Raw genomic sequence first — 27,925 nt, 5'->3', positions numbered from 1 at the left:
CTCCATGGGCCGCAGCCTCCTCCAGGCCACATCCACCTGCTCCACCGGGGGCTCCTCCACGGGCTGCAGCGTGGAGATCTGCTCCATGTGGGACCCACGGGCTGCAGGGGGACAGCCTGCTCCACCAGGGGCCTTTCCACAGGCCGCAGGGGAACTGCTGCTGCGTGCCTGGAGCACCTCCTGCTCTGACCTTGCAGGCTGCAGGGCTGGTTCTCACTCCTTGTTCTTCCAGCTGCTGTGTAGCAGCAGTTTTTTCCATTTCTTCATACTTGGTAAGAAGAGGATTAGGAAGGTGGAAAGAACATGAAAACAAGCCTGTCATATAAACTATTTTCAGATGTAACTGTGACTAATATACTATGCTATGTATATGCATATATATATATATGCATATATATATGCTATATGTATATTCTATTACACAGAATATAATATGTATATAATTATAGTTTTGTCATTTTGGAGAAAGTAGGTTCTTATATGATAGTTTTCCATTTAATAATAATAAAGACTAATAAAATAGCCAGAAAGCGTAGTGACATCTAGGGAAAGTTTGGCAGAAGTGCCTCCATGCTAAAACATCTATAGCTCCATTCTTTACTTCTTAGATTGGTATGTGACAGACTTATTCTCCGTGCAGAAAGAATAATGTGTTGAGTAACATAACCTCTTGAGAAACAGGCATAGTGAATATGAGGAAATTATTTTAAGATTTTAGAATCATCTCAGTAGGAGTTTTGAATGGGGACAGTAGAAAAGAGCTGCTCTTCACTGCATTTACAGGTTAGGAGCAGGAGTTAGCTATGTGCTTATGTCAAAACTACACTTTAAAAGACACCCTACATTTCTAACATGTCAAAGTGAGTGTACATCTGCCACTTTACAGTTCAGTTTAAAATAACTATTAATTTCATGTTGAATCCAAGCTAAAAAGTTAGGTTTTCATTCATTAGACCAAGAATTTCATAATAACACAACTTGTTCCTAACATAAACAGATTTTAAAAAGTGACTGTGCTTAATAAATTGACTATAAAACTGTAAACAAACACTACTGCCAAATTATAAAGAAAACTTCATGGAAATGCCCATGATTTAAAAACACATTTATTGATTTTGACAAGTTCTTGACTGTCTCTTTTTGTTTCTCATAACAATCCAAAGCCTTTTTTGAAATAGAGTTCTGCATTTTGATGAGGGGCATCTTTGAGGAATCATCCAAGCCAGGGCAAAAACTTTGTGAAAAATGCACAGTTTCAATTTTGATCTCAGGCTGCTCCTTGAGGACAGGAATATTAGGACTTCAGCAATATACAGAACTAAAATTGTTGTCTGAAAGCAAATTCTGCTGGAAACCAGCAAGTGCAATAAAAATAAAAATCTTTCTTAGCGTGGAGTGAAGCCACAGAAGGAGTGCAGGGTGTTTTTCTTCCTCAAGAGACTGAAAGGGAACAGCAGATGCTAGTTCACCCCTCCAGAGAAGAGCATGTGAAGTAGGAACACCTACTTATAATTCCCTGCACTTAAATAATGAAGAACGAACAATTCAGCAAGAGAACTACAGACAGATATTAGTATGCATGCAATCTAGAGATTAAGCTGTAGCTCAGGAAAATGAGTATGTAAAGCATGCAATAAAAGGGGTTTGGAAAGCAGGAGTTTATTCAAGGATGTTCAGGAGGGAATGATTGCTCAGAATCTCTGCTCCAACAAGTAAATTCATTGTAGTTCAGGGTAAGGACAACCACTGGCATAAAAGACAGACTATTACCTTATTCTAGGGAAAAGGCTCTTGAAAAAGCCAGTGTTGATAAAAGCAGAAGTGTCAGGAGGAGTAAAAGACAAGGGCAAGCATTCAGTGATACTTTTCATTTTAAATTTTAATTGCTTGTTTATGCCCATGTAAGAAGGAAGGAAATTAATGATGTGGCTCCATCAAGACACTGAAGAGTAAACTGTTGTACATTTCCCAGCTAGTATGATCAGCTGCAGTGTATCATAAACAGAAGGTTAATTGCTGAAAGTTGCAGAGTAATGTGCATTTCTTGTTGTACTAACAGATTTTATCAAGAAAATACAGCAGGATTGTAAACTCAAAGAAGTGTAAATTGGGAGAAATATACTGGCAGAAGGGACGTGTATAGAATTAATTTGAAAGGGAATTAAGAGGAGTGATTTGTGAATTATTACTTCTTGAAGATGGATATAATGATCCATAAATTAATGCACATGTAGATCTTATTAAAATAAAGGAAGTAAATTTTCATCCTTATCTCTTTATTTTACCACACACATTTCTGTGAATGTTTTATTTGGTTCCCTCTAGCCATTCTACTGTTTTTAATCTTAGCATATTAATTTTTTATTGATATATGACATGATGTGGTGTGGCGTGTTGTTATGTTACTACAAATTAAATGTATGCAGTTGAACTCTGAGCTCTTGTGTTCATAATCTATGAAAGTATTCTATTAATTCTGTCTGCAATGACCTTTCAGTTCCAATTTTTGTATGTAATTTTAGCATAGTACTTTACATTTGATTTTCAACAATGTGGGTTTTTGCAGCTGGGTGACTCAGGAGTTGTTTCAAGCATTCGATTGCCATTTCTGTTTGATTTTTGTTTGCTGCCCGTCATAAGCTATTTTTTTTAAACCAAATTATTAACATTTTAACAATAGTTTTATTTAATGTATTAATGTATATATTCTGATACTCTTGAAAAGACTAATAAATAGGCCATTAATCTTTTCTTAAAGTTCTTTTTAAAAAGAAATTTCAGCCTGTCAGTCACAATTTCAGAACACACTTCTGGTTTGACAAGATTTCAAGTCATGTGTTTAGATGAAGTAAGGCACTTAAACCTTATCTTTAAATAGGTGGCAAGTTAAAATACCAACTCATTAATCAGAGTTTTGTTATAGGGTAAGTAGGTGTTATATATCTCGTATTTCTTTTTAAACATGTCGAGGGGCAGAAATGGAGAGGGAAAGGAAGAGGGAGGGGAAATTTATACCTGTAACGTAAAAAGTCCAGAAGATAACCTTCATAGGAGTATGAATCAACAGTATAAAATGTCTTAGTAATTTAAAAAACTGCACTGAAACCACAGATACTTTAGCTGACAAGTCTAGCTTGTAATATGTCCAGCATCCTGGAAGAAGCAGGTATACTGTCCATGTTGCACAGTGGTCTCAGACTCAGCTTAAGCAAGGAAGGTATCATTTAAAATTAATGTCTCATGCAGAGCTCCTAGGGACTGAGGGAAGGGACTGTTGTATGGCTCAGTGCTGCGTTGCTGGGCATTGAAAGGATTGCCTTCCTCAGGGAACCCTGGTACTGATTAACCAGAATATGAGAAGGGATTTTCCTTTAGCTTCTGAAGCCAAATATTTTAGAGGAGGAGAATCTTATGTATCTGCAAACAGAAATGGTTACATCTTCAGAACTCTAGAGAAGCGGGTGGCTAACTTCACAGCACTTCAGTTTTCCCTCTTTTCCCGACCAGGAAAATAATGAAGCTGGGCGATTTGCAACCCCGAATCTGCCCACATATGTGGAAGCTGGTTGATTTATCTTCTTTAAAAAACAAGCACCTTCTTTCACCAGTTTTCCCACTTCATCTTAGGCTCCCTACAGCCTACAAGTGGATTCTCCTTTGTAATCAAAGGGGAGGAAAGCTTGTGTTCTACCTGTTTATAAATTCACCAGAGCAAATCCTTCATGCCAAAACTCACATTTTTTTTACAAGACAGTGTTTTGTTTTTGCAATTAACATCTGTAATGATACAATGCTGTAGGAACTATTAAAGAGCAATATTGATGTTATGTTAATATTTTACCAGGAGAGTAGTAACAGTTAGTTACTTACATGCATGTCTGATATCAGCCTCTTACCTGGCTCTGCACGTTACTGTCTCTTCCTCATGTGCCTCCCTCTTCCAGCACTGTCCCTTTCTCCAGAGCCATGTCGCGGTAACCCCACTGCCATTTGTCACCACCATGGTGTCCATTTCCCCAGAGAAAGGTCCTGTTCCTGAACAGATCAGGGAGTTAGGGAAAGGGAAAAGCCCCTGTCATCACCAAAGACATCTTGAAACTCTTCTGACCCCATCCAAAATGTTTAGTAATTTGACAGTTCCTGATGGTGAGACACTTTTTCTGATATTGGTGTCAGGAACGTTTTAAAATATCATCCATTAATCACTATCACAGCTTCTAATTCTGGGTTTCTGTTTCAAATCTTCCCCAGTTCAATCAGAACCAAAGTTAATGCCCACTGGCTGATCTCCAGTGCATGCCTGCACAGAACAACTGTTGCCTTTAGCTGGTGGGGAGATCAAGGCTTGAACTGACGAAAGACATCTGTATCTTGGAAAACAAATTAATGTTTATGTTTTAATTTATAAGTTCCTGGCTCTTTTATAGTTCCTGTTTTTCAAGTAATATCTCTTTGGATCCCTAGCTGATGGAGAGTCAAAATGGAAAGGGCCCATGAGAGAATTATCACAACGCAACATCTGGTCTGCATTGGAAAAAGCTGAGAAAGATATTCAACATCTCTGAGACTAAGAAGCAGTTACGAGGCACTTTAAAGTCAGTCCATGAAATATTGTGCCAGGTTGTGGCCACCTGGGCCAATCTAATGTTTTGGGAAGAGCTACTCTGCTTCCTAGCATCTGAATTTTAATCTCACTTCAGCATGGATGTGGGAGAGCTGGGAGTAATATGAGAGGTGTTTGCTTTTCATAATGTTAATCTGATTCCCAGCATTGGCCTAATTATAATGTGTTTTTTGCCGTTCTCTCAATTTCCTTTTGGGCATGTTAGCTGAAGAGTTAAAAGGCTTTCCATTTAGCATAGCTTTATAGGCCTTTTTAGCAGCAAAAAGGACAGAAAAGACCCTGATTCTCTGCATTTTCAGAAGAATATTTTGTTTTTTAAATTTTATTCCAGAAAGTAAAAGGACATTAAGTAGACTGCATATTGGTTGATGTGTTGGTATGTCACTTGTGGCAAGGAGTTCTGCTGTACCCAGTTGTTGCTATTTTCTGCATTAGCAGACTGTGAGAAATGCAAAGAAATGCAAAGAAACCAAACCGGGCAGTGAGAGTACCAGTGATCCAGAGGGAACACACTCCTTCCACCACAAGAAACTTCGGTCCTTTAAGTCATCATAGCTCATGCAGAACAGAAACAATTTGACATGTATAACAAGAAACACTGAGAATTGTTTGCCAAACAAAGACATATACTGCAGATGGAGGAGCTGATGAAATTTGTTTATAGTTGAGGAACTACATGTAGATTTTTCAAGAAGAAGGTTGCGCTCTTTCTTGCCAAGACAAACAAATCTGATAGAACATCTCATTGCTCTAGGCTGCCTGAGGACCCACTGGAAAGTCTATGGATCTTTCTCTACAGAAGAAGTGCGTGTTGTCAATGCCTAAGTGTATTGTCCACAGTTGCACTGTGGCAGCTGCAGAGGAAATGGAAGGTTCTAGGGAATACATGAGGGAGACCTGGACTTTTGGCTCCTGAAAGAGCATGGAGTGCTTTTGGAAACTGTGAAAGAGGTTACGAGCTGAATGTTATAGCTACAGAGGGTTATCTGTGAGTTAAACATAGCAGTAATTAATGTGGTGTCCTTAGACCTCAGTCCTAGCTATTTACATCATACAGAATTGCAGTTTTCCAGGATGCTTGCATTCCTACAAAGATACCCAGATTTGCACTGTTACAAGTTTTCAGTTGTACCATTAGAAATATACTGTGCACAGATGTTTTTACAAGGCAGTAGTATATAGCTGTCACAAACAACTATTTATACTGGGCCGATTATTTAGGAAAAATGTAACAAGAGTGTAAATGCAATCTCTGATATGGACATAAAAGGTTTATTAGCAGAATAATGTAGTTTTTTACTTCCCTGACTTGTAATCCTGGAAATATAAAACTAATCATGTCCTTAAAATTCTGTTGTATCTGTAAAAATATATATTGGAAAAGGGCCAGCAGCATTCTGGGCTGCATTAGGAAAAGCATTGCCAACAGGGCAAGGGAGGAGATTATTCCCATTTGCTCAGCACTGGTGAGACCGCAGTGGAAGTACTGTGTCCAGTTCTGGGCTCTCCACAATAAGAAGGACATGGCATACTGGATTGGGTGCAGGGAAGGGCCATGAAGGTGATTCAGGGACTGGAGCATCTGTCTTGTGGTTGCCCAAAGAGGTTGTGGAGTCAGCATCTTTGGAGATGTTCAAAATCCAACCAAGCAAGGTCCTGAGCAACCTGCTCTGGCTGGTCCTGCACTGAGAAGAGGGGTTGGACCAGGTGGTTTGCTCTGTTAATTCTTACTATGTCCTTTAATCTAGAAATTAATATTTGGTGCTTTATGTTACAGTATTCATTTGATGTTTTATTACGGGTTTTCCTTCCTTACTAATACTGATATTAACAAATCACAATGTATTTTGACATGTCACTTTAGTGATAGGTACATACTATGTCTCAAGGAATTGAGAATATCACAGTTTGAGGAAGGTAAAATATATAATTACATTGCACATTCTATGGCACTTTATATAGATAACTTGCAACTATTATAGCAGCATCAGAATAAGAACAAGGCTGAAATTGAAAAATGGCTTGCATTTTTACTAAACAAAAGATTTATAAGGGAAGATATTTTCTAGCTCAGCTGAATAGTGATCTAAAAATTTACATGTGGCTTTTCATCAAGAAAATGCTGAGGAACCAACCTGCACTGTTGCAAATTACTAGATCCTCCTTTCAGGAACACTTTGTCTTTCATGTTGCCTCTAAGAAAGAGAAAAATCTTTGGGAAAAAAAAATAATAATCTTTGGAATCAAGAAATTTAATAACATTACCAAGGAATTAGGAAAATAGATTACAAAACATTTGATTTTTGTTGTACCTCATCAAATGAAACACTAGTAAATGACCTGTTTCTTTTTTATCTGTACATAGTCACATCAGGTTTTGTAGAACAATATTTAAATGCATAAATAACGCCTCTGATAATTAACAGAACACATTGAATTTTGTTATAGATGAATCCATCTTGAAAACACAGAATTAAGTCTTCAGACTTATATGAAGGACAAATACACATAGTCAAAAGTGCCCATCTACTATTGCCACTTTTTCCTGCCTAACCACTTTTACAGCATATTTCCTCTGCTTGTTATAGTTGCTGTGTGGGATGGTTTTTTTGTTGTTGTTGTTGTTTTGTTTTGTTTTGTTTTTTTCGTGGGGAGAGTGTTATTTTAAATTGACACCTCCAGCAGCAGTGCCTCCTTCTACTGTTTTCCTTTTATGAATTTATACCCTCTGATATCTATCCGAGCCTGGCATAGCTCCAAGTCACCCATTTCTCAGTAATACAGGAAATTAAATCTCATGTCTAATAAGCACAGAGGCTTATGTAACCTCTGTTAGCTGAACAAATACTAAGTAGCTTAATAATATTCGCTTGTCTTTTGATGGTTAGGGAGTTGTGCACTTTGTTGTTCTGTAGACCAACTACATTCTGCATTTGGACTAGGAGCAGCTGGGATTTATCCATTGTTTTCTGGACACTTTCTGAATATCACCTTGATATTCTGCTCGTGTTGAGGGACCCGCTGGAACCTTCATGTCTAGGGTTGTCCCATTGTCTGTTAATACCCCCACAGTTCTGTTGAGGTGGGTACAGTGTTTAAAAATACAGAAATCTGACTTAAAGCCATACCGATTAGCTCCATCATTTCAGGGGCATGTCTCCTCCATATATCAATTTAATATGTGGATTTATACTGAATAATTTCAAACAGTTATAGCCCTATGAAACTGCTTCTGTCTCGTTTCTGTAACACACGAAGTGACGCAGGGTCACAGATGCTGTGGAAATTGGTTTTGCAGCTGATATGCTAATTCAGCAAGAAATCATTTCTTGCAGAAAGCCAAAGAAAATTATTTTAATATAGTGCCATGCTAGTTGGTTGACTTTCAGGAAAGAGATAATTAAAACATTCAAGGGAGTTCCAAGTCTCCGGAGAAAATACCATTATGGAAATACAAGGTTATTTTTACCATGCAGCTTATTAGCTTCCTTACTAAAAGGAAATCAAGGAACTGAATATGATAGACACAAAATAACATTTTCACCTCTTCAAGAAGATGAGAAATACTGCTATAAACTGAGTTCAGTGTAACACTAGATTTGCAGTAAGTATAAGTCAGTTTATTTTCAGCCAACAGACTCTTCAGAGGCATATCAATGCCTTAGCTGTCCTCCTCATCCCTCGTCTTCCAAGCCTATGCAACAGTGGGTGGGAGCAGTGATTATTTACCTCTTTTACTGAGAATACACAACTGTAGGAGTAGAAAAGGATGTAGGTTGGGAAATCCATGTAGCATATCCCCAGGCCCCAACCGCCCACCACTCCAGGGTGGGGTCTGCAAACTCCATTGCAGATGAATTTGCTTCCATTTCTGGCTGTTCTGTTGGAGATTTTCTGCACTTGGTTTCTTCCCATTGTGGTTTGGTTTCATTTTCTCAAATGCTAGACCACTTCTTCTGAGAGTTACCTTAGATGCCAGGCAAGCATCCCCACACATATTTGCTAACTATGTGTATTTATTCAGTTCAGTGAACTCTGGTATTTGCTGTAACACCCCATTTCAGTTAGAATGGCAGTGGGCTGTTGTAGAGCAGCCTGTGAAGCTGCCAGCCAAAAACTTAGTTTCCTGTTTATTCCTATTACTATCATGATGAGTTGGGAATAGTTTGTGAAGGCACAAAAAATCCAGAAGAAAGAACATTCTGCAAGCTTCTTTTTAAAAAAACATACTGTCTAAAAAATAATTAAAAAAAAAAGTTAACTGAGGCAAGTTTTCTCAGCTGGAGGCTGCAGGTTTTCTGTGCCTGGCTTTAATAGTTACATATTTATCAGAAAGTTAAAACTAGAAACAGAAATGCTCTGCCAGGTAACCTGTCTGCAGCAGACTTCATATACTACTCAGGAGAGTTTGGGGAGGGACTGTGGTATGGTCAGTGTTAGTCCAAGGGCCTGTAGTGTTAGGGCTGCAGAGGTCTGAAGGAGAGCCGTAAAATGGAGGGTCTGTACCCTGGTGCAATGCCCAGGCCACAGGAGCTGCTCAGCCCCAGCAGGGTTTATGCACCTGAGAGGCCAAGGCAAGAGTTCAGCAAATCCCATGGACAATCCAAAGGGGAGGAACTTGGTCCAAGCTGTCATCTTCCCCTCCACCACCTGTGCTTTATGCTACTGTAAATAAGAAGTTGTAATTATCTGCTTTTTGATGAGATAGGGATAGAAAATGCAATTCAATAATTAATATTATGCTTCCAAAGTTTATTCCTATAGGCATACACAAGATGGATGTATGCCACACCCTGCATAAAGACCTCCTTCTGTTTGAAATTCTGGGACCTCTGTTCTTTACTGATTTCTACATGTAGCAGATAGACATAACAGTAACACTTATCTCGAGTATCTCGAGTGTAAAAGGTATTTTCTGGAAATCTAATGGGCAACAGAGTGGAATTTTTTTTTTTTTTTTTGTCTTTGAGCAAGCAATCATTTAAAAGGTATATGAATTAATTTCTGCCAGAGATTGTTTTCTTGTGGCTTAGCTTGATCACTAATCTGACTGCCTAGTTTACATTTACAGAGCAGGACCTGAGGTTTTCTCCATGTCTTCAGTATTATTGTTCTGATTTTGCAAGTCTTGTTGCTTGGGATACTTGTACAAGTAGTGTCTGTTTGCACAGCAACACCAGAATGACGGTTAAGATGCTGCTATTTAATCAAGAGGGAACAAAAATAGTTTTGAAAGCTACCACTCTTCTTGGCTGATGCTCAGAAAAGTTGGTGAAAAGAGCAAAGAAGTCAACTGAGTACATTAAGGCCAATATTTTTTATATATCTTATTTCATAGCTGGATTTTTAGGAGTCAAATTTGTAATTTATTTTACTCTGCTTTAGCAAAACGTGTGAATATATATATTTTTTTCCGAATGATTGTTGTGTTTTAGATGCTGTTGTTGACACTAATCAACTTTTCATTTCATCTAGTAATGTCCACAAGGTGGTGCCACAGCTAAAAAATTACCAATAAATAAAATTAATATAATTTGATAATTCTACCTGAGCATCATTAAAGAATCAATAAGCATTTCATAAGCATAACATCATCTGCATTTCTAATAACATTGCAGATTCATAACATTTAAAAAAAAAATCACTTGTGCATAAGCATGTACAAAAATGAGGAGACAGCTCAGGATCGAGTAGACAAGTTAATGAAAACTGAAGAATTAGATCCTCATACAGATCCTGTATGTGTCCTAGCAGGGCTACCAGTGCTGACACCGTGCCCCACAGAGGCGGCTGTATTGCTTCCAGTACAGGTGTAGACTTTGGCTCTCTGTCAGCCTCATCAGGTGCAGCCTGGCCTCTGCAGGGTCCCATCACTACTTTTCCCAATGTTTCAAAGTTTTGAAGGACTTGGTGCACAGATCCACAGTGAGCTGGGACAGCTTAGTTCAGGCACCCAGCTTAGTACATCATCTTCTAACCAGGAACACAAGGAGATGCATGCTCACAGTGCTTAAGCAGTACCATAGGAGTCAGCCTGAATCTGGACAAGCCGCATCACTCTTCCTCAGCTCTGGCCAAGTCAGCTTCCACGTAGGCACCCTCATGTGTCTACAGCACATTGTAGCCAAATTTTTAAAGGTTGGGGGGCTTTTTTTTTTTTTTTTTTTTTTTCCCACAGCCGGAATAGGCAGGGTCCCCATTCTCCCATTATATAATAATGTACAGTTGGCATAGATAATGTACAATTGATTCAGAAGGGGTAGAAAGTGTCTACAGAGGGACCTAGTGTGAGTGCAGCTGGCTCAGTATACACAGGCAAAATTAATAGTAGTCTTTTTTTTTCTTCAGCTATAGTCAGAAAGGCAACCATCGCAAACTGTGTTACACAAAGTGGTAACTGAGTACATGTGATGAAGTTTCTGAGCATCTTTCTACACAAGATCAGTCCAGAGAAAACAAAAGACAGTAACACAGAACATGCTACGACTATAAACATTAAACTCCTAATATGGGGGGTTAAAGAAAAGACAATAAAACTTACATGAAAAAGTTTTCTGTGTGACTGTGAATGGCTGCACAGTTTTATAGCAGACTCACACGTCCCAGAGAAGCTCGCTCACTCCTGCCAGTGTTGGCGTGCTCAGTTCTTCGGCCAGCCTTGGCCATGCTGCCTCCTGCACCCCTCCATGACCTCTGCAACACAGGTGTGCTCACCGGCAGCATAAATGTTCTCAATGCACTTCTGCAATGGATAGATTAAGTTTGAGCCATTTGTACATGACATTATTTTGTACCAAAAGCACTAAGAAAAAGGGATAATTTAAAAAATACTTTTCAAACAAACACTGCATTGATTGTCACTTACTGCTTAAATCTCTTTGGTGTGATAGAGCTGTATCAGAAAGAGCAAAATAACTATTTTTTGCATAGTATTTTTTCTTTAAATTGCTATATTTTTATTATAAAATAAAATTCTGGTGGCTTGTAAGACTCAGAGGAAATGATATATACCCAGTAATATGATCTGTCTCCCAGCATAAACCAACATGAGAATTAAAGCCTTTGTGAGTCTAGCTTTAAAAGGTGTCAAATGGCACAAATGCCTTTTTTTTTTAATGAATCATATTTTTTAAATCTATTTTAAAGTGGTTTTGAGTATCTTAAAATTTTGTATTGGATTTAACATCTGTTTGGACAAGTCAGAACTGGAAAACTTACTGAATGTACAAATGCACTGAACAGGTCAACTAGTTTTCATCTCTGAGTCAGTCCAGTGACAGTGACGTTCAGTCACCATATTCTTGTAAGATTGCTCTCCGTTTATGGCAGCAATGTGTGTTGCAATTAAAATGACATATTCCTGTTTAAGTTTAGAGATTGATTTTTCTCGGACTGAAAAATGACTTTTGAATATGTTTGAGTATTTTCAGATGCTTACCTGTAGATGCATACACACAGAGGAAATGATGCTTTGTTTTAAAGGAAATAGCAGAACATCTGGGATTATATATTTAAATTTCCACTGTATGTAAAAAAATAGATATCAGCTATTTTAGTAATTTAACCAACAAATTGAAAACCAGAACATTTGTGCTTGCATTTTATGTTTGCAGTGATTTTGCATTCTTACTGGAAATCCCATAAGTATTTTTAAAATACCAAAATAATTTTTCCACTGTCAGGATTTTTCTAGTTTCCCATTTAGGCGATCATGAATAAATCACGTTTTAGCTTTATATCTCTATATCTGTACCTATAGTTATATTTAGATTCCATTGCATATTTGTAGGAGAGGACTTCCAGCATGCTAGCTCAGAAGTCACTCTGAGCACAGCTCAGAAATCATCCTGCAGATGCAGTGTTCACCGGAAACAATTTAGAATGGCAGTGGTATCCTGCAGGATGTGTGCAACTCGTTCGGCTATGTGTTGATTTACACAGGACTACATTATAGATTATACATTCTGGTAATTGTGGTATTATTGCTACTAGGCTATATCTAAGCACAGGAAATACATATAAGCACGTCTGAAGTGATAACATCCACTTCTGTTTAAAAAGCCATTTTTTATTCCTGATGAAAAATGCATACGTAATACAGCATTTGCGAGAGAAAACAGTTTCTTAGTACTTAGCAAGACTTTTAGGAAAAAGCTATTAATTATAGTAGGCCCATAACCAGAATTTACAAATATATGCACATGAACTTTTATTCTTAATGTCTTTAGAAATGTTTTTATAAGTGTGAGCTTTATCCCAGATCAGGAAGGTGACACTACATTTCCATCTGAATACAAGAGACAGACCGGTATAAATTCTCACTGTATCACCAAAACCACAGCACTGCATTGCTATCAAAGAGAGTGAGTAATAACCATTCTAGCTTTGTAGAAGGTTGTGAGAAGCTAATAATTTCATCTCACTGATTGTATTTGTATATACTACAAGAAAATTTTCCTATTAAAATTTCCTCCTTAAAACATCGCCCATCTCTCCATACGCATAAGAAAGCCCCTCTCACCCCCGCAGCCACTTACACGTAGTCCCTCTGTGCCTGCTTATCAAACATCAGGATCCAGGAGCAGGCGCGCTCTCCATCCAGCAGCCCCAGCCTCCTGCTGTGGTTCAGGAACAGGTTGGCTCCAACCGTGACTTGGAGAGAGACACCCTGCTCCTGGCGCAGGATGTGGTGCTCAGGGCCTGCTGGACCCCTCCCAGAACATCTCTCACCATTTCCCTGTAACAGTGTAGGCTTCAGACCCACATATCTACCTAGGGAAAGGATGTGGGGTAGTTCTGTCTAGAACAGGGAGGGAATATCCATCAGCTTTTGTACACCACCAACTTCTGCTCATCAGACAAGACTGACAAAACATAACCACCATATTAGCCATACCATGCCTATTTTTGACTGATTCATCAGGGAAAATATATTAAAATTAATGCAGTTTCCCCCTTGTTTGTCCCAACAACAGAAAATTATCAGGGGAGAGAAAATAAGACAAAGTCTTAACTTTAAACCATAATTAGAGGTGAGGATATGATGTCCTCCCAAAAGGCCTTCCAGCAAAACAGTTTTTTTTTTCTTTTTACTATTATGAAAGATTTTTGCCTATATTAATAAATTAGAAATGTAATGGCAGAACTGTGAAATAAGTTAATAAATCAAAAATATAAACCCACCAGGCCATACCTAAATCTTTATCTATACTACTGCATGATGCAAATTGTATTGCAGAGTAAAATCACAATTAGAGTTGATGCTATTTGATACTTTTCCTATTTGTAATCCTGTACTGTGTAATATTGCTGCAGATCAATAATATAATGCTATATTGCACAAATTGATTTGTTGAAATGAGAGTTATGAGTAAGGTTCTGGCAGACACTGCAAAATACAATAAAGGATTGTCCTGTTATCATGTCTAATGGTAATGTGATATATGCATACCTAAAATAGCCCCCAAACTGATGATTTGCTTCAATATTTCATTATATATTGTTTTCATTATATATAATTTAATATTAAGAATGTATTTGTCTTATGAATATGTAATTGATACCAGTCTGAAATTTTTGTGCTGTCAAACTAACACTGAACAGAACTTTAGTTTTGTTAAATCTCAAGCTAGACAAATTTCGAAATAATAAGGTGGGTGTTGCATCTACATTCATATTGATATGCCTTTGCTTTTTGGGTGTTTCATTATAATATTGTTTTAGAAGAGTTACCTAGTTATATAAGTTTTGATTTACAAGATAATTTGAAGATACATTTAATTTTAACTATGGTCTTCAGTATTTTCCTGAGCTGGAATCTTTCTTCTTAGTTTAAACTTGTGATATCCTGTTTAACAAAGGAGCAGCTTCAATAATACTTGGAGTACTTACTGTTCTTCAAGTTTGTTAAGTTTGTTGCTGGGATCAGGGCTTTAAAAGCAAAGGTCAGATAAAGTTCCCTTCTTGGAACACACTCAGAAACGAGCTGCAATGTTTGTTTTTTCTTTATAAATCTACTTATTAAATAGTTAAATGACCAATGATAACTTTACCTTTAATACAATTAAATGTATTTGCATGGGTCATGGAAAAGAACAAATGTATGGATTCTGTTGAACAGCACACCTAATGTAGCTGTAGCATGTGTGAACCTTTCTGTAACACATATAGATTTTTCCTTTCATTAAGCAGTAAGAGACATTGCATGCAAAAATAATTTCACAACTTAGAAAAGGCATTCTAATGTCCATCCCTCTATTTCACATGGGAAATATATTTCCTCACTCTTGTACATGATACCAAAACCATTGTGTCCTTCCTTAGTCATCACTATGGAGGATCAATTGCAATGTCCATATAAATTCCAAGCACTGCACGCTGTACAATATGTAATTAGCTGAAGATATCCAAAGGAAATTGTGTTTCATAACATCACAATTGGACAAGTATGTCTCCTGTAGTAATCAGCAGCAAGAATGTGATTTTATTTCAGTGGACTACAATAGAATCTAATCTTAAAATAACAGTTCATAACACTTTCCAATTATAATGTTATGTTTCAGACATAATGAAGTTACTTTGGTCAAATTTTGTTGGAGTTTAGAAGAGCAACTTGTCAGTAAATGCTCAGTGGAAATGTATATGTTTTAACTGAAGTCCACTAACGAGTCCTCATCATTAAAATCTTGTGAGATCTACTGCTTGTGGGGATCTGTGCTGAGCCCCAGAGCGGTGATGACTGCTGGGCAATTAGAAGCTTCCTCACCTTGCCCAAGCGGTGTGACATAACTCTAACACCTAGGGCTTTGTTTGTGGTTTAAATTTCTAAAAGATAAAAGTTTCTTAAGCATTAGAAGTCACAGAATTTACAGACCAGACTGTGTCATTCTTCTCATATGTACATCTTTAATAAAGCTGTAAGAAGGTTGGACAGTCAGCCTGACAGATACACCCTTTCATGTTTTGGGTAAATAATCACTAGTGCGTGGCATCTACTTTACAGGTTATGTCTGAATACATTTGCAAACAGTTGTTTTAGGTGACACAATGAAGTGAGCAGCATAAACTTAGAAAACTCTGCATACAACTTTGTCAGTGTGCCAGAACAAACTTGTAGGGATTCCTAAGGTTTCATTTCAATTAATTGCCACGATGCTAAAATCCATTTATTCCACAATAAGGCTCATCTTAGTCCCAAACACTGTCAGCTAGCATCAGTGCAGGCCAACTGACCTTTCTTCCTGCACAGAAGCCCCCCTTGATGCAGGCCAGCTCACTCTCTTGTCTCTGGGCCTGGTCTGCCAAGGCAGTTAGTCTGCAGTCGGCCTGGGCCTCCCTTACATTTGGTTGCATGGCAGAAAGCCAACCTCAATTGGCATGTCTGTTTTTCCACAAAATAAAATCATTATAGGCAACAAGATGAAAAAGTGAAAACCCCTCAAAGTTGTTAAATTATATCTACTTTTGAAAAGGAGCAGTATTGAGCAGATACTCAGGGAGGCAAGAAAGCCCAGTGGATTGGGAAATCTGGGGCATTTCCCAAACTCTCCTGACTTGTAAATGACCTTGAGCTGTCTTCTCTGTGCTTCAGTTTCCCCATCTTTACGAGGAGGATAATAATCCTCCATAACGATTTTAGATGTACTGAAGGAAGGAACTGTATGAAGGCTAGGCATTGCTTGCATTAGCCTGAGATGGATCCATTTGTGGTTAAAGATGGCCAGGATCTGGTCAATGCCCTGTGTGTTCCAGAAAATCTGGGAAAAAAAAAGGAGAAACTACTGTCTCTCAAAACACATTTTCATGTTAAAGGTCTTTCCTATCTTTCAGACCATTACAAAATATCTCCAGAACATTTCATATTATTTAGTTGCTGCATTAATACTCACAGTTCCTATTAAAGTTACTGGGAATTGTGCTTGCCAAGTGTCTCTCAAGATCAGACAAATGATAACTTTACATAGATAATGTATTTTTGAAAAATAATTTTTAAAAATATAATATTATACTTAAATATTTGGGTAAAATTTGTGTCATTTAGTTTGTTATAAGATACTTCAATTGGACTTGTAGCTGGAGTTTAAAACATTTTGATTGAAACTCAAAAAAAAGTTTTTTAAATTTTAATTATATCTTGATTTTACATGCTTTGTATTAATATACAGCTACAAGCTCTGTGTACAAAAAGAACAGTCTACTTGCAAAACTGTTGAATGCTTTGACCTCAAGGGCATAGAAACTGTTGACTCATTGTTTTTACTGCATATAATATTAGTCCTTTGTCACATCCAGGGGATGACATCATCTTCTTCATTGTTAGCAGCAGGTTTGAATAATAGAAAAAGTGCAGCATTAGTTGTCTGCTGTACTTGCCCTTAATAAATGAATGGGTATCTGGTCCCGAGATTCAGATTCATATTTCTGGGTAGCATTCAGAAGGAGTTTGTGCCCAGCCCCTGCACGGAGTTTTGCTCCTGCCTGCATGCACACCCTGTGCAGGCCAGGCGAGCTGGTAGGCAGCACAGAGCCTGCAAAGGGGGTGTCACTGGTGGTGACACTGGCTGCTCAATGGGACAAGGGCAGACAGGAGAGGAAGAGGCTGCAGGAAGAGCAGAAGGGAGACTTTCTTCAGGGTCAGTTTAATAGGAGGAATCCCTGAATTTCTGGGAATCATTTTTCTCTGTAATCTAAAATTATGAAAGGTAATTCTCTGAAAACAAGTCATCTGTAGAACATGCTAAGAAAATGGGAGCTGATTATCTTCACAATACACCAGGATAAATATGTTATCCATTCCAAATTTGTATTCATATCTATTAATTGTCTACATCTTATTCTCAAAGAGTAATTCCTTATTAGAGATATTTTCTTATGCCTGCCTGTTTCCTGGAAGAATGAGACATGATTATAGATAGCGATCAGGCTAATGGCGGTGTTATTTGGGTAATTCACCTCCTTCTCCTCTAGGATTCTGCTGAATTCTTTTATGGTGAGGAAAATTTTAAGTGTTGCTTCCTGAACAATAAATATTCCCAGTAAAAGAGAGTTCACTCTAGGAGAGATTTCTTGAGAGACTGATAAACATGCCAAATCCTAATCTCTCCCCATTTTCTATTGCCCTTAACCCCTTAGTCCAGAAAAAAAAAAAAAAAAGTATGAAAGTATTTCACTAAAAAATTATACCTGTGTGGTCACAAAATGATTTTGTGCTGAACAAAATTTCTTCCTGTGATGACAGCCTGAATCAAACTGGACTTTGAAAAGCTGAAATACCCCCAGCTGCAAGTCAATGACAGAAGGCAGCGGGCTGGTAAAGTTGGAGGCAATGGGTTAAGGATCCTGGATTGCCTAATGGCAGAGTGAACTCAGAAAAGGAGTATGTACTTGGAAATGCTACTAGAATGCCAGAGCTAAAAAAAAAAAAAAAAAAAAAAAAAAGAAAGAGAGAGAGAGAGAAGACAAAAAAAAAAGTGGTTAAAGATTAAATTCAGACCCACTGACTTGGATGTAATAGGGACTTAATGTATTGGCCTTTTTGCAACAGGCTGCACTATCATGCAGATAGTGACAGCTGCCTTGCAAGTAGATGGCTTAGGTTTAGGCAGGTGTGTCTATCCCAATTCCTGTCTCAAACATATTCCAAATTTCAGACTTAACTATTATGAAAAGTTCAAAATGTTAATTCTTCTTTAAATGTGCTTTTGCAATATGAAATCTGACTTTTCTCAGTCTTCTGTTTCAGCCTATAGTTCCTCTTCAGTCAGTGTTTTGAAAAGATCTCAAGTGGCATGAATTTTGGTGAGGCTAAATCACTTGGTATTCTCTTAGTCTGCTTAGAAGAGGCTTGGCTTGGACAAAAGCAATAATGCCAGTCAGTTCCCCTTATCCCTTTAAAATTATGGACCACCTCTATAGAACTTGGTCTCTTTTTTATGTCATGTTCTGACAACTTGTCTAAGTTAAACAGGTTTCTGTGGCCAAATTAAATGCTTGGGAAATAGACTATACAATTAATTTGCAATAGTAAGGTGTATTAGCATCATTTTTCCTCCTCTCAAGGGAAATGATGGTTCAAGCAAAAGAAAAGGATAAAACAATAAAGATATTCTGAAAACATCCTGTTAATAGTCCTAAACTGGGATGGTGTTGTTTGTTCTGTTGTGCATAAGCAGCAAACAGTGTAAAATTCAAATTTTATTCCTATGATAAAAGTATAGCCTTAAGCGCTACAGAATAATCTCTGCCTTTCTGAAAAGTTGATAAAAATATGTTGTGGGAGAGCTTTTCTTTGATTTTGATAGGTGGCATTAAATCTGCTTAATTTATGAATATAATAATAGGATTTATTCATTTATACATGTCAGCAACATAAAGAGAGTATGGGTATGTGAACAAAAGGCAAACTGCAAACACAATAACCGCAAACTTTTTAAAAAGAAGGAAATATTTTATTATATGAATATGTAAATAAGGTTTCCCATGTTTGTGTAAGGACAGAAAAGACTTCAGGTTTTAAATCCAGCCAAAATGCAAACTTTCATTTACAAATCTATTAGAAACGTTGACCTTGAACATCAAATTCAGTGATAGCAAATATCATATGCAAAATAAGTGGATATATCCAATAACATTCAGAAATATTCAAAAATGACTGACTGAAGTATAACTTGCAAAAAGAAAAAAAAAAAAGCATGAAACAAGAGTTTGCAATTTACCTAAAATGTTTTTTCCTCAGAGTGGATGAAATCTGATTCTTAAATGAAAATGCTTAAATCTGATGCTTATATTAAAATAGTCATAAAATATGAAAGAAGATGTAGAATGTTATTTGCTTCAGTTCATGTACAGTAATCAGGCTGGACGATGAGAGAGTCTGCCTGTAATTCAGAGCATTATTGAATAGTATGCATGAGCAGTGTTCCTCCCCACGTAAACAACTGGAGCTTTGCATGTGTAGCAGTGTAGAAAAACAAGTGTTGACTTATTCACAGCTTACTTTCTGACTCTGGATTCCCAGAAATATAACAACATCTAGAAGCAAATGAGCATGTAGATTATTCAAGCAGCTTTTCTTTCATTTTATGGCCTTGATATCCTTAAAAAATTATATCGGTCATTTTGAAAAGCAGAACTTTTATCTCAGCTCTAATGCTCACTTCCTTACTTTTCTTCCAATACAGATTTTTGATACGAATTTAGTTTTCCCTATTTCATTTTCCTTCAGACTGTCATTTCAGATGTTTCTTAATATTTTTTCAAACAGGTTCTCTACCAGAGGCCAACTTGTTCTCCTGCTTTTATTATTTCTGCATTTTTCTGAAATATGTTGACTATAGTATAGTTTTTTCATATATGTAATATGAATTATGTAATTTGATAATTCTGCAGAACAGTAATGAGAGAAAACAAATCTGACTTTTTATCTGATTATGCCTGGACTAGCACACAAGTTTTCCTGCATTCTTATAGAAAATAGAACAGAGTGGAACAAGTGGTGCTCCTGACTTTATAGCTTAGAAAATATTTTAAAGATATCTCAGGAAAGGCAGACCCAAAGCTGAGAGTGCAGCTCTACTCATTTTTAAAAAAAGTCTTATGTTGCTCTCCCTTGGTCATATCTGGCCACTCAGGATCTCCTGGTATTTAATCTCTGATGAAATTAAAATACACAAATAAATAAATAAATAAAAACACACACACTTGTAAGTAGGAGGCAAAATATGGGCAGAATTTCACCCACCATAGTACTTCCTATCACTATCCCTGACTGACACAAGTGGGTGATGAAAACTGTCCTTAACTGTGCTTTGGGGTACATCCTGATAGGTGACAATGCAGGAAATTGTGACACTGTGTGTTGTAGGTTTCGCCCATGGCAGAAGAGCTGTATAAGCCTTCAGATGAGGGAATTTTTCTGTCTTTGAAGTACAAATTGAAACTAATGTTAATTATCATTCATTATCATACAATTATTCATTGTAGCAATGAAAGTGTAAAAGTTGTGGCAGAGCTTGTGTCTTTTAGTAGACAAGTTAGGAAAAATAGATGACTTTTTGGGTACACAAGCAAGTAATGTCCTCCTTGTATGACGCTCTTGCTATAGACAAAGAATGTTGCAGGTTTGTTTTGACCATTAGATAACCTAAGAAAACAATAGCACTATGAAAATCCAAAAGTTAACCTTTAACTCTTTTCCACCTCCTTTGTTAACTTCTCAGATTATCCTGCAGAGATGCAGTGGCTACACCTCTGGTGAGAGATCCTCCTGCTTTGAGAAAAAGTCTGAGGAAGATGTTCTTCAAAATAATTTACTGTTTAGTTTCCTCAATATTGTACAAGCTAAATATAACTCTTCTCACTCGTCTCAGCACTCCACAGATGCCTCCTACTTATAAAAGGCATCTAATAACAAGTAAACCTTTTTGAAACACTTCTCAGTGCTCCAAAATAGCCAGTATTCTCCTTATTTATGTTATGTACTCAAACTGATTTCTCTGTTTTGGTGCCTCCAGTGCAAAATTATTACATTGTCAGAAATAAATCAAGCCTAACATGTGGGGAAAAAAATGTGATTCCATCATATGTTTCATATTGTACCATTATGAAAATGGTATATTAAATTCAAATACTTCAATTGTACCATTAGATGGTGTCATTATGTGGCTTGCTAATTGATAGGTTTTTCAAATGAACATTGTAATTTTAGACTTCTTAGAAGTATCCACATGAAGAACTTCCAAACTTTAGAGAAGTAAACTGGGTGTTATGAAGAAAAAACATTTTCTGAGAATCTTTCCTAATGTGTGTCACTGAAAAGCCATTACATAACGCTGTGTGCATTCCAGTACTTGGTGCAGTCTATTTTTAATACCTGGTATGAAAGAACTTCCTGCTACTTTTTCTCTTTGAAGACTGCTTTGTGGTTCATTAGATCATGCTGTCAGGCCAATTTTTCTGCTATCCCTAAATCTTGATAAACTGTATCAAAAGGAAAAAGAAGTTGAGTATAAAATACCATTAAGAATGTTGGTATGGTCCCAGAAGTAGGCACTGCAAATTTAGGCTTTGGTATTAAACCTTCAAAACTATCTAAACTTGTTAAACACCTGTACTTCTAGGAAAAGCAAAAAAAACACTTGTATGCCAAGCACAGCACCTTGCAAAAATTTTCAACTTTTTTGTCTTTATAAAGCCAGATTAATCATATACATTTTTAAAATTAGATAAGTTTTAATTTCTCTATACATTTTCTCCATACAGTGTTATCACAGGTCACCATTTTGACCATAATTAATATAATCATAGTCATTAACATAAAGTGTTTTGCATAAATGCAGACAAACTCCTTCAAACACAGGCTAGACAACATCTTTCCAAATGTTTTAACTGCACAGAAAGTTTCAGCACGAGTCCGATTTTGCTGTTAAAATCAGAGAGAAACAGGAGTGACAGAGGTTAAGTGGCCAGAGGGGACCCCCATTTCATCTGGGCTGACTTCCTGCAAAACAAGGGCCACAGGACTTCCTGAATTAACTTCTTTTCAAGCTAGAAGATATCTTTTAGGCAAGCGTGCAGTTAAGTGACAGACAATGCATTTGATCTGCTGAAAGAATTTAAAAGCATTAACCTTACAGGTTAAAAAAATAATAATTTTACTTGCAAGTTAACAGGAGGCTCACTGTACATTAGAAAGGACTCCTGTGACTCTGCTACTCTCATATTTAACAGAAAAATTGACAATTTTAAAAGCAAAGGAGCATCCAGTGCTAATTACTGCCCAGGTTTAATCCATTGGCACAAGTGAATTAGAGACAGGGTATCTAAGAACCCCGAAACAAACAGTAGGACTTCTCTTGTTGCTGATGTTCTCCCTGCAGAACCAATTCCTTTACCCCTTTCCTCTGCTGTCTCCATCAAGTTTCATCTCCATGGAGTACTTTTTTGATCATTTCTTTCAAAATGTGAAATCTGACTGAGTTCTGCTTAATTCCACAGAGCTGCTACTAAAACAATTCATTACAGGTCACTTAAAAATCTCCCGCATTCAGGCCAGAGTCACAGAACTGCTCAGCTTCGTGCTGTCCTGTGCTTTATAAAAACATCTTGTTTTCAGTTGCTTGTAACTGTTTGGGATGATTTTTTTCAAGCCAAGCTTCTGCCCCAGGTTTAATTTTTGGCAGTTTCCAGCTAAACCACGGTGGCCATTTTCAAGGACAAGGTTAAAAATATTTTTGCCCTTGCTAAAGAATAATAATAACAATAAAGTTTTGGTATAACCCATTTCTTTAGAAAAGGAATCTGAAAGGCAACACCATCACTGCTCTAGCTCCTTGCATGCACCTTCTGAGCAGCAACTTGAAATTTGGCAGCACAACCACCGTGGTTTCACAGAAGTGCATCCAAATGTAACAAAGCTCTGAGGCTCTGTAAGAATCTCGGCTCGCACGTGATCGGTTACAAATTGTTGGCTTTTGGCAGCTACGTCCTCCAAAGGGCAGCCTGCGCCAAGGGAGCTTGCCCAGGTTCGGCTGCAGGGACCGTGCAGCGTGCCCTGTCGTGGAGAAATGTTCTGGGCGAGTGGGTCAGGGTGGGCAGCAGTCGGGTGGGGAAGGAGCTTAACGAGTCTTCGAGACTGGGAACAAAGTGAAGATGAAGATATGATGAGATTCTGCTGGGCAGCGTGGAAGGGATGTGATTGATAGGTGAGGAGGTTAATAAGCACAATGGAGAGAGAGAAAGATGCCAGTGAAAATAATTTAAAAAAAAAAAAGTAAGAGGGTGAGCCAAGGTGATGTACTGATGGAAGTGAGAAAGCCAGGAGGTGAAAATAAAATGCAGAGTGCAAGAAGGCAGAAGCAGGGAATGGAGGTAGGAAAAACTGAGGTGAGGGAAAGCAAGAGTCAGTGATAGCCTGAAAACTGCACAGAGGGGAAAGGAAAAGGCAGGAGCCAGGCTGGAGGACATTAGCCAAGAGCATTGAGGGGGGAGGAGTGCGAGAGCAGCATGAACCCCAAGCATAGTCTGAGTTTTTGAGTTAGACATCAATGTAAATTGTGATCTGTCTTGAATGGTATAAGAATAGGAACTGGGTATGGCTAACTCTTATTGCAACCCACTTCTTGCTTGCTAAAAAGCTTCTTTGTTGAATATTCCAGAGCTCTTGAGGCAGAGCACCAGATTTAAGGTGACTGAATGTTACTCTGTTTACTTTTCAGACTTCCTCTGCCTTTGTTAACAAACATACGAATGGCTTAAGTGCAACAAGCTTCTTTCTTAATCACGGTAAAAATGATTTCTGCAAAATACGTTTGAAAATCCTTACAGTGCTCTTAAAACCATAGGTAGGGCTGCCATAAATGCGTTTCCCTGTGCTTGTTGACCACCTAAGAGCACTTGCACCATCACTGCAGTAATTTGGCAGGCTTCCTCACAGGGGGGGGCAGAGCTGCCTTTGCAAGGGTTTCTCCCAGCAGCCAGGAGCAGCCAGGGCTGGGGGCGGCAGCAGCAAGAGGGGCTAGCTGGGGGCAGGGGGGGGCACGCACAGCCCCAGACCCCAGAACTGGAGGCCGCTGGGCCAGCAGGCAGGGGGTACCCGAGCGGGTGTCCAGTGCCTTGGTGCTGTCAGGACTGCAGAAACACAGTCAGCTGCACTCCTCCATTGATAAAGCAGGGGGTAAGCGGTGATATTTGGAAGAATTCAGTTCAGGGGTTGGGGTTTCTTTAGCAGAAACGGGCAGCTCTCTCCCCGCAGCCCGCACGTTTGGGCTGCTCGGTGCCTTTCATCTGGAGGGCAAGCTGTGCAGAGCTCAGCTGCTTTCCTTTCCTTTCGAGAATGAAAGTAGCAGCCCAGTCAGAAGATGAAGTTGCTGGTGTGTATCAGGTGGTAGGAAAAATTACTCAGAAACAGCAAATGGTCTGTCATGTATTTATTTTGATACAATCGGGAGTTGCTAGTGCTGATTTGCAGTGCGTTTATCTCTTTGTAATAGCGATAGCTTAAAAACACAGATGAACTGCTAATAAACCACTGCTAGTGGTGTTCCTGCATGAATTACTTGGTTCCTCCTAAAAATTCTTGTCTGGGGGGTTAATGAGAGCGAGGAGCTGACACATTGACCCATCGCTTCTTGAAGCAGATCTCTGTTCAAGTTCTGACCTACGTCCCAGCTAAAAATGCATTCAATCTTTTCTTAATTTGTAATAGATACTTGTGTACATTACAAAACCATCTCGCAATTTGGCAAATTAAGTTGTCTGTGGTTAGCTCTGGAATTGCAGAGATATTGCAGTGCAGTGCAGCATTGCATAACAGGCTTTCACAGAATCTGCCCTACTCCGGCGAGTAACAGCAAACCTTATCTCTCATGAGCATCAGATTCATCCCATTTTTGGACAAAAAAAAGAATTAGTATCAAATATACGATGGGCATGTTATGCCCTGTGGCTGCAATGTTTTTTCAATTAACTTCTCTGAATATACCACAATGAAAAGTGTCAGCTTTTTGCCTCAGAGGCCTATAATTAGATTAAATGAATACAGTTAATTATCTACCACCTTCTTTACACAAAACAGTATGTTTCTATAAATTAAAGTGCTCGTACAGGAAGGAAATTGTTGTTCTCTTCAATGCAAGCATGCCCTGTTGGACTGTGAACACTGTGACTACATGGTGTAGCACAGCTTTTTGCCTGTAGCTCTTATTTTACAGTAGCGAAAGCAAAATACATCTGAGAAATCCACAGACACCAGAGTACACACGTTGGTACAAGGAGGTGATATCGGTCTTCAGCAAACAAATGTACTTTCCTCTTTAACAGATGTTTTCTACAACGTTCCCTTAGGGAGGTTAAGTGCAGATTTGCCTGTGCACCTCCAGCTGCACCCCAAAGGACTGGAGGATCCCCAGGGACGGGGCTGCTTTTCCAGCAGAGCCCTGCTCCTTTCGGGAGATTTAGGAAGCCTGCTCTGTAGGAAGGATCTGCAATTAACAGCCCGCTTTCCAGGCCTGCTGCTGTTCTAGCCAGGGCAGGCTGAAACCTTCTCTGCCTGCTCTCCAGCGTTACTAAATATGAGCAAAAGCTCGCGGCGTGCCAGCCTGCCTCCGTCCCCACCCGCCCCATTCAGCAGTGCAGGTGTTCGGGTGGTGCTGCAGCACCTCAGCGCCGCAGCACCCGGAGGAGAAAGCACCCTGCTGGGTCTGGCAGGGTGCATCCAAATCTCCCTATTTACATCAGAATGGGTGTCAGTAATTTACGGCCTAAAAGGGATCCTCACTCCCCAGAAAATTACAGTTAGCCAGAGCAGGAGCCCTTATTCCAGCCTGCCATATACTCTGAATGTAAATGTGATGTGCACCAAGTTGTACTTCACTAGGTTCAGACCCTGAAACGCTTCTGGATACTTCGTTTTCGTACAGGATGTCGCTTTTTCTTGTGGCTTGTGCTGTGCAAGTGTCTTTTCATTTCAGTGTTCATTAGCTCTGTGTAGAACAGTGTCCATTAAAATGCTGTTGTGTTGATAGGAACCTCAATATTGCGGGGTGAGCAGGGCTGCGGTGCCACGCAAGGGCTGCCCCCTTCCTGCTCTTGGGGTGCAGCAGGAGAGAAAAACCATCCTGAGAGGCACTGTCTGCTGAGGAAAGGCTTCCAGCAGGAGCTGGGAATCGACTTTAACCTCTCAGTGGCTGCAGTGTGAAGCAAAATCTGTTTTCTCACATAGAATCAAGCATTTTGTTGTTAAAAATGCTCCTAAATACTAGCGGCCCTCCTATTTACTGCTACAAATATCAGAAAGCAGTTACAGAGGAACAAAGAAACGCAACTGGAAGCATGGCTCAGTGGTCTCGCACTTCCCTGAGAAGCTGATTACACTTTTGGCTGATTCAGTCTCTTTCAGAGGGAATTTACCCTTTCTGCAGCCTGAGCTCAGCAGTGCTGCTGGGGCTGAGCGAGTGAAGGTGGGGTCCTGTGGGCATCAGACTGAATTCTGCCAGCAAGCTCCAGGTTTTGTCCTTCAGCCCCTCTGTGTCCCCTGTTTCGTGCCCCTCTGAAGCCATTTTAACCCCACTCCAAGAGCAGATAGACCTCGCTTGTGCTTTGGCAGGTGCCTGGCCGGTTCCCTGCTTTCCCTGTAGGATTAACCTCCAGGATAAGCCATGGTGCAAGGTCAAGGTTATTCTGAAGTATCCACCATACAAGAGGTCTGCTCCTGGTGGTTTCCTCGCTTTGCCCAAAATAACTAATATTGTGCTTAAAGGTGATGCGAGCACTGAAAAATCAGTATAAAATGGCCAGCAGGACCGCTCAGCCCTGAGAAATGTCCCTGCTGATCTGCGCTTGGTGCTTCTTCAGAAGGCAAGAAGCCATCTTACTGCTCGGTGCCATGGCAGAAGTTCTTTTTTTTTTTTTTTTTTTTTCCTCTCCTTTCCCCTGTAAAGGAGGGCTGCGGAGCCCTGGCACATCTGGCCATCAGCAGCGTGCGGCGCAGCTCCCATCCGCAGGCAATTTCCTTGCCCCTGCGACCCAGAAACCGAGCAGCGGGGGTGCCTCCCCCCCCCCCCCCCTTCCTTCTCCTGCCTATAATTTCAAAATGCAACAGGCGGCGAGAAAAAGCTCTCGCAGGGAGAGACACCTTGCTCCAGGGGTGTGCGGGGAGCCGAGGACGGGCAGCCCTGCTGCTCCTCTTCCAGCCCCGCTCCTCTTCCAGCCCCGCTGCAGGGAGGCTGCGGGGGGAGATGCTGCTGCAGCCCCGGGCTGCCGGGGGGGGTCCGGCGGCGGGCAGGAGGCTGCAGCCAGCCTCCCCCCTTCCTTCCCCCGGGCCGTGTCGCCGCTGTCCCCCCGGGCTGTGCGGGGCCCGGCGCTGTACTCACCGCGGCTCGGGGGCGGAGAGGCGTCGGGGCTGGTGCCGAGTCCTCGGGGAGAGGGAGGGAAAGGGGAAAAAAAGAAGAAAAAAAAAAAAAAACGAGGGAAGGGGAAATAAAAAATAAGGGGATAGAAAGAAGAAAGAAAGAGGGGAAAATAAAGAGAAAAAAAAAAGGCCGGGGAGGAGCGGAGCGGCGGCGGGAAGGTGGCGGTGGCGGCGCCGGGCGCTGCGCTGCGGCCGCCCCAGGCCCCTGGCGGCGGGGGGGGGCCGGGGCGAAGCGGCGGCGGAGGAAACTAACTAAATAAAATCAGACTGTTATTTAAGGCGCGTAAATTTAAAAATATTTGGACAGGAAGAGAAAGGGGAAAGGAGCCGTAGAAGACAACCTAACGGTTTCGGAGCCGGGCGGGCCCCCCCCTTCCCTCCCCAGCCCGCCCCGA

At 39.6% G+C, this 27,925-nt stretch overlaps 1 long non-coding RNA gene across 2 annotated transcripts; it reads right to left on the bottom strand.

The window, feature by feature from the left end:
• Positions 1-270: 270 nt before the first annotated feature.
• Positions 271-27,712, bottom strand: LOC121074090. 2 transcript variants are annotated; one of them, XR_005822109.1, is made up of 6 exons: positions 27,493-27,712; positions 17,807-18,033; positions 16,189-16,380; positions 13,162-13,424; positions 11,166-11,366; positions 271-4,029 (listed from the first exon to the last, which is right to left on the bottom strand). It is a non-coding gene; the product is annotated as an uncharacterized LOC121074090 (long non-coding RNA). The 2 variants fall into 2 exon arrangements; XR_005822110.1 differs by lacking the exons at positions 16,189-16,380; positions 17,807-18,033.
• Between the last annotated feature and the right edge of the window lie 213 nt (positions 27,713-27,925).

Source organism: Cygnus olor, chromosome 8 (genome assembly GCF_009769625.2).
Source record: "Cygnus olor isolate bCygOlo1 chromosome 8, bCygOlo1.pri.v2, whole genome shotgun sequence".
In the NCBI taxonomy this organism is placed as follows: Eukaryota; Metazoa; Chordata; class Aves; order Anseriformes; family Anatidae; genus Cygnus; species Cygnus olor.
Note: the sequence above shows the minus strand (reverse complement) of the source record. Positions and strands in the feature narration are given on the sequence as shown.